This window comes from Mustela erminea, chromosome 7 (assembly GCF_009829155.1).
Source record: "Mustela erminea isolate mMusErm1 chromosome 7, mMusErm1.Pri, whole genome shotgun sequence".
In the NCBI taxonomy this organism is placed as follows: domain Eukaryota; kingdom Metazoa; phylum Chordata; class Mammalia; order Carnivora; family Mustelidae; genus Mustela; species Mustela erminea.
In genome coordinates, this window is record NC_045620.1 from 131,771,051 (window position 1) to 131,777,412 (window position 6,362).

General features: G+C 35.3%; 1 long non-coding RNA gene across 1 annotated transcript; it reads left to right on the forward strand.

The window, feature by feature from the left end:
- The first annotated feature begins 374 nt into the window (after window positions 1-374).
- On the forward strand, window positions 375-4,968 carry LOC116596592. The gene is made up of 3 exons (XR_004288204.1): window positions 375-384; window positions 461-465; window positions 4,842-4,968. It is a non-coding gene; the product is annotated as an uncharacterized LOC116596592 (long non-coding RNA).
- Window positions 4,969-6,362: the final 1,394 nt, after the last annotated feature.

Genomic DNA, 6,362 nt, shown 5'->3' on the forward strand with positions numbered 1-6,362 from the left:
TTATTTATTTATTTATTTTATTTATTGGACAGACAGAGATCACAAGTAGGCAGAGAGAGAGGGGGAAGCAGGCTCCCTGCTGAGCCGAGAGCCCGATGCGGGGCTCGATCCTAGGACTCTGGGATCATGACCTGAGCTGAAGGCAGAGGCTTTAACCCACTGAGCCACCCAGACGCCCCTGAATACATAAATTATTATGCCAAATCTTATTAGACTTGATTCAGAAAAGTTTGCCAACATCTTCAAACTCTTTATATACTTGTGATTTCTGAAAGAGCTGTCATTCTAGTTATTACAGCCAATTCATTTTCAGTAGGGAGTTAATAGTATTGCTCAATTCATTAATAACTAGATCCAAAAGTTTTCTTTGTCTTATTGTTTTCAGTCTTCCCATATTTGTTCTACTTTATTTATTCACTTTTCTTATTTGTTTTGTGCCCCTCCTTTCTACTCTGTACAGTATAAGTGTATCCTTATCTATGTAGGTGTGTCATATATGTACACACAGCAAAGTACTTACACATTTTAAATATACAGTGGTATAAACACAATCATCATCAATATCATCATCATTATTGTCATTAAACGGGGCTTGCACATTGCTCTCTATCTGGGGCTTTGCTACCTTAAATGAAACACATTCTCTCAAACATATTTGCTAATATTCTTAGTCTGTGCTTCGTACAATACACCAGCTTTGTGTGAATTTAGACAAGTTTCTTACTCCTTCATGGCCTCATGTGATCATTTGTAAAAATGCAGTAATTAAGATTTATGCCTCACTTGCTTGTTCAAATAAGATTATTTATTATCATTTATTATTTAACACATACTATGTGCTAAGCAATGAGTCAGCAACGGACTAAGTAGTGTATGTAGAGTATAATAGAGTCAGCAATTTCTAAATTTTAAATTTCATGAATTTGATGAAACAGATTCTTCATTCTATCTCTAATCTCTGTATCAAACCTTAATTATATTATGTTCATGGAAACTAGCCTTACAAGAACAGTCTCCTGCCACTGCTTCTACTCAGGCAGTATTTGTCACATTTTGGATTTCACAGTTAATTAAAAACTAGAACTGTTGGGGTACCTGGGTGGTTCATTCGGTTACGAATGGACTGAAATCCAGTCATGGATTTCAGCTCAGGTCATGATCTCAGGATTGTGAGACTGAGCCCTATATCAGGCTCCCCATTCAGTGTGAAGCCGGCTTAAGATTCTCTCTCCCTCTTCTGTCCCTTCCCTCTATGCGTGTTCTCTTTCTCTGAAAATAAACAAATACATCTTTAAAAAAAATAGAGACTGTTATTTATTTTCCATATTTATAATTTTTTCAACTAATGTATTTTCCACTTGCACATATTCAAGCTACCACCTTCATCTCTGATGATCAAAAAAAGACCAAGAGGGTGCCTGGGTGGCTCAGTTGGTTAAGCAACTGCCTTCGGCTCAGGTCACCGTCCCGGAGTCTGGGGATCGAGTCCTGCATCAGGCTCCCAGCTCCATGGGGAGTATGCTTCTCCCTCTGACCTTCTCGCCTCTCACGCGCTCTCTCACTGTCTCTCTCTCAAATAAATAAATAAAATCTTTAAACAAACAAACAAACAAAAAAAGGACCAAGAAATGAAGGATAGCCAATTTCGTTTCTGTCTATAAGAGCAGAAGACCTAGTAGGCACATACAAAATTTTTCATGTGTACAGTCTCTGGAATAGAACTATCACCTGTATAAATACAATGATGGGCTCAGTGCAAAACTAATAATGAATATTCTATCATGGGCCATAGTGTGCTCAAACTGAATTGGAAAGAATAACGAATTAGTAGTAGATACTATGCTGCTGAGATGTCTCTCATAGTGAAATTTCATCCAGGAAAATGACATCTAGGAAAATGACATAACTCACATGATAGCAGTCTTGTAGGGGGGGAAGCACACATATCTAGCATATTTGCTTTTCATTTTTTAAAAATAAAATTAAACATTCTAATTAGGAAACCACATAATGGACAGCTAAAATTCTAGTAAGTGAATTGATTTTTTTTTCTCTATGTTGGTATACTGGGCACTTGAAAAGAAATCAATATAGCTTTCTCAATAAAGTAACTGAAAATTATCGAAAACACCCTGACAATCCATTGAGAGCTTTTATTGTTAAAAAAAAAGGTGAGTGCTGTGAAGTGTGTAAACCTGGTGATTCACAGACCTGTACCCCTGGGGATAAAAACATATGTTTATAAAAAATAAAAAATAAAAAATAAAAAGTCAGCTAATGTCGTTTAAGATAATATTGAAAACACCCATAAAAGATTAAATTTTGGCCTGTCAGCATGAGGAGTTCCGCACATCCACTTTCCAATAAAACTGATGAGAATTATTTAAAAAAAAAAAAAAAGCATTTAAAGCTTTTGGAATTAGCCCTAGTGTCATAGAGCAAATGAAGCAACATCTACTCAAGGAAATATACAAAAATACTATAAGAAAAGCAAGAGCCTGATATTTGAGCCAAGAATATACCCTCCTTCCTCCCTCCCAGGGGAGCTTCTTTTGTCTCTTTATATCTGTTTATATTTTCAAGGAGTTTATACATATAAAATAAAACACAATACACACTTTTGTAACTGGCTTCTTTAACTCAGTAAATTAATTCTGAGATACATCCATGGAAAAAATATCATTCACTCACCTGTTTTCATTGTTGCCTAGTGTTTTATTGTTTAGATTTGACACATTCTGTTTATTCTTTCACTGGAGCATTTAGCTTGCTTCTAGATTTCTGCTACCGTGTATACAAGCTCCTTTCAGCACTTGTGTGCAAATCTTTATGTGGATGTATTTGCTTTTTTTTATTTTGCTTAGGTACATTTTTGGGAGTGAAATGACTGAACCATAAAGTACATGTATGTCCAAACTTAAAAGAAATTTCCCAAAGTTTTTTCCAATGGTTTTATTATTTTACATGTGCATAATTAATGCAATAACTTGCATAATCAATGATGAGATTTCCAGTTACTCCAGATCCTTAACAAAACTTTTGTATTTTATTTTAGTCTTTTAAAGATTTCAGTCATTCCAGAAAGTGCATATTTCATTGTGGTATTATTTGGCTTCCCCTGATGACTAATTATGTGGATTTCTACGTGTGTATTGGCCATTCATATCTCCTTGCAAGGAGTCTGTTAAAATACTTTACCTATTTTGTAAGTTGGGTTGTTTGTCATCTTATGATTGAGTTGCAAGAATTCTTTATCTATTTATGATACAAGTCTTTTTCTCTATGTGTTGTAATATTATCTCCAAGTGTCTAGTTTGCCTTGTCATTTTAAATGGTGAATATCAAAGAGTGAATCTTTAAAATATTTTTTAATAGTTTTTTTTAAAGATTTATTTATTTATTCATTTATTTATTTATTTGTTTGACAGAGAGAGATCACAAGTAGGCAGAGAGGCAGGCAGAGAGAGAGGAGGAAGCAGGCTCCCTGCTGAGCAGAGAGCCCGATGCAGGGCTCGATCCCAGGATCCTCGGATCATGACCTGAGCTGAAGGCAGAGGCTTTAACCCACTGAGGCACCCAGGCACCCTTTAAAATATTTTTGATATTCAATTTTTTTTTTTAATTTTAGTTCATGCGTATTTATCTTACAAAGATTTTTTTGGTGCAGTTGTGATGATTTTTACTCACTTTCTTCTAGGAAACTTTAGCTTTTTTATTTTATATTTGTTAACATGATCATAGGGGCTAGTCACTGAATATAAAATAATAATAGTTGTTACTATCTCATAACTGTGTCCTAGGTACCAGTTACTGTACTAAACTACATAGGTGATAAAGGCATATAAAGAAACTTAGAAAAAAACTTAAGTAATCAGGTAATCTTTCCTGGGAGGTAATGTCTAAGCTGAGCAATTAGGAAATAATGGAATTTAAACAAAGAAGAACAGATGAAGATTAAGCATTAGACGAAGTGAAAACCAGTTCAAATGCCAAGAGCTGAAAGTGCATGACAGTGTTGAAAAGGCAATTTTAGCTTGATTGAATCTTAGCATGTAACAGAGTGTCAGCTGAGAGACAACTGTGGAATGATTAAGAAGGGCTGGATCATAAAACTTCTTATATCCTGTGCGGTGGAATGGAGATTTTACTCCAAGCACAATGAGAAGCCATGTGTTTTGAGTTTTGGGGGGTGGGATTGGGTTGTGGCTTTTTACGTTTTTATTTTAATCCAGTTAGTTAACATACAGTGTTACATCATTAACATGATTTGAACAGGAAAAGAATCTATTACACTTTAATTTGGGGGAAAAACACATTGGCTGGCATGTGCCAGAATCATTTGAGACAGAATAATGTTAAGGGTTTGTTCTAATAACCAAGCAAGAGAAGATAGGAGACTGGAAATGGAGTATGGAGGTAATTTTGAGAGATAGAGAGGAGACCAAATTGGCTAAATTTTGCCATTGATTCAGTGCATTTATTAGGCAAAGGGAAGAATAAAGGTTGATGTGCAGGTATCTGGCTTGAGTAAATATGTGAATTTTTCCAATGTCTAACAATATAGAAAACAAAGAACAAGACAAAAACTTGAGAGGGAAAGTTCATTGCTTTATAATGTTTGAGATAACAATAACATATCTTCATGTTAGTGATTAAATACTTGATAGCCTAGGTCAGGAACATAGAATAATACACATAACTGTACATGTAAATTTAGGAAGTCTTAAAATTATCAGTGGTGTTTCATTCAATAAGAGAACATATTTTTTAATTGTATTATGCTCGTCATCATACAGTGCATCATTAGTTTTTGATGCAGTGTTCCGTGATTCATCGTGCAGAACACCGAGTGTTCCATGCAATCCATGCCTTCCTTCATACTCATCACCAGGCTCATTCATCCTCCCAGCACCCTCCCTTCTAAAACCCTCAGTTTGTTTCCTGGAGTCTATAGTCTCTCATGGCTCATCTCCCACTCTGATTTCTCTCCCTTCATTTTTTTCCTTCTCCTAATGTCCTCCATGCTATTCCTTATGTTCCACAAATAAGCAAAACCATATGATAATTGATCTTCTCTGTTTGACTTATTTCACTCAGCATAATCTCCTCCAGTCCCATCCATACGGTGGAAAATTACTCAGCCATCAGAAAGGAAGAGAACATATGATTATATGGAGGGAGATTATTAGTATCCCTTTGCTTGAGTGTCAGAGCACCCTGAGCCTACATATATTATATCAATCTGGTGATAGGTGTTTACTTGTCCATTCACACTTACTCTGTTAGTCTATGGTTGAGTCAGAACTAAGGTTCCTCATCATTATATTCCAAGTCATGGAACATAACAGGAAGTTATCATTATTTATGACACAAATAAACAGTGAGTAAATGAATGAATACATTAATGAATCCATGAATAAATAACATGTGAGGATTTGAAAACGCCCTTCTTATGTCCTAGCCTCCAAAGTCCCAGAGTATTCTATCAGTCAAATCATAATTATCATACCTACTCATTGTGAGTCCAGTGAAATAGGGTCCTTATATATTTAGAAAAAGGAAATGTCACTATCTAGGTGATAAGCGTTATCATGATGGCTGGAAAGTGGTTTTCTGGCTTCCTTAGCAGCTGTTTCTGAAAGGTGAGTATGTTTGGCCGTTATTCAATGATGTACCTTTCAGTAAGTGATTACTTCAACTAAAATAAATACTATAAGTCACTTTTAAAATTCACTGTACCATTTCTCATTGATTTTATGGTGTGAGATAAATATATGATATAGAAAGGCTTGGGTTAATTATCATAGAATGAAATTTATGTGCCAAAGAAATAGATCTACAAACATGGAAACTTCATTTACAGTGTTATGATTACATGCCCAAGGAAAAAACCTATTACACTGAATATATTATATTAAGAGGTGAAAAAATATCTATAAGTTAATAAATGAAAAATATTTGCATGAATGAAGTAATTATATTTAAGAGCTGGGGCATGCCAGACCAGACAGTACCAACCAAAAGTCCATATTACTTCTTTTAATGTACTACATATATATTATATGTAAGTAAATGGATGTGAATCTTGCATGATTTTTTAAAAAGATTTTATTTATTTATTTGACAGAGAGAGAAGTCATAAGTAGGCAGAGAGGCAGACAGAGGGGAGGGGGAAGCAGGCTCCCTGCTGAGCAGAGAGCCCAATGTGTTCCTGGATCCCAGGACCCTGAGATCATGACCTGAGCCAAAGGCAGAGGCTTAACCCAGTGAGCCACCCAGGTGCTCCAATCTTACATGATTTTCAACAATGCTTTTCCATGTGCCCTTCCACTCACTACTAATTATCATGAAAGCTTTTTAAT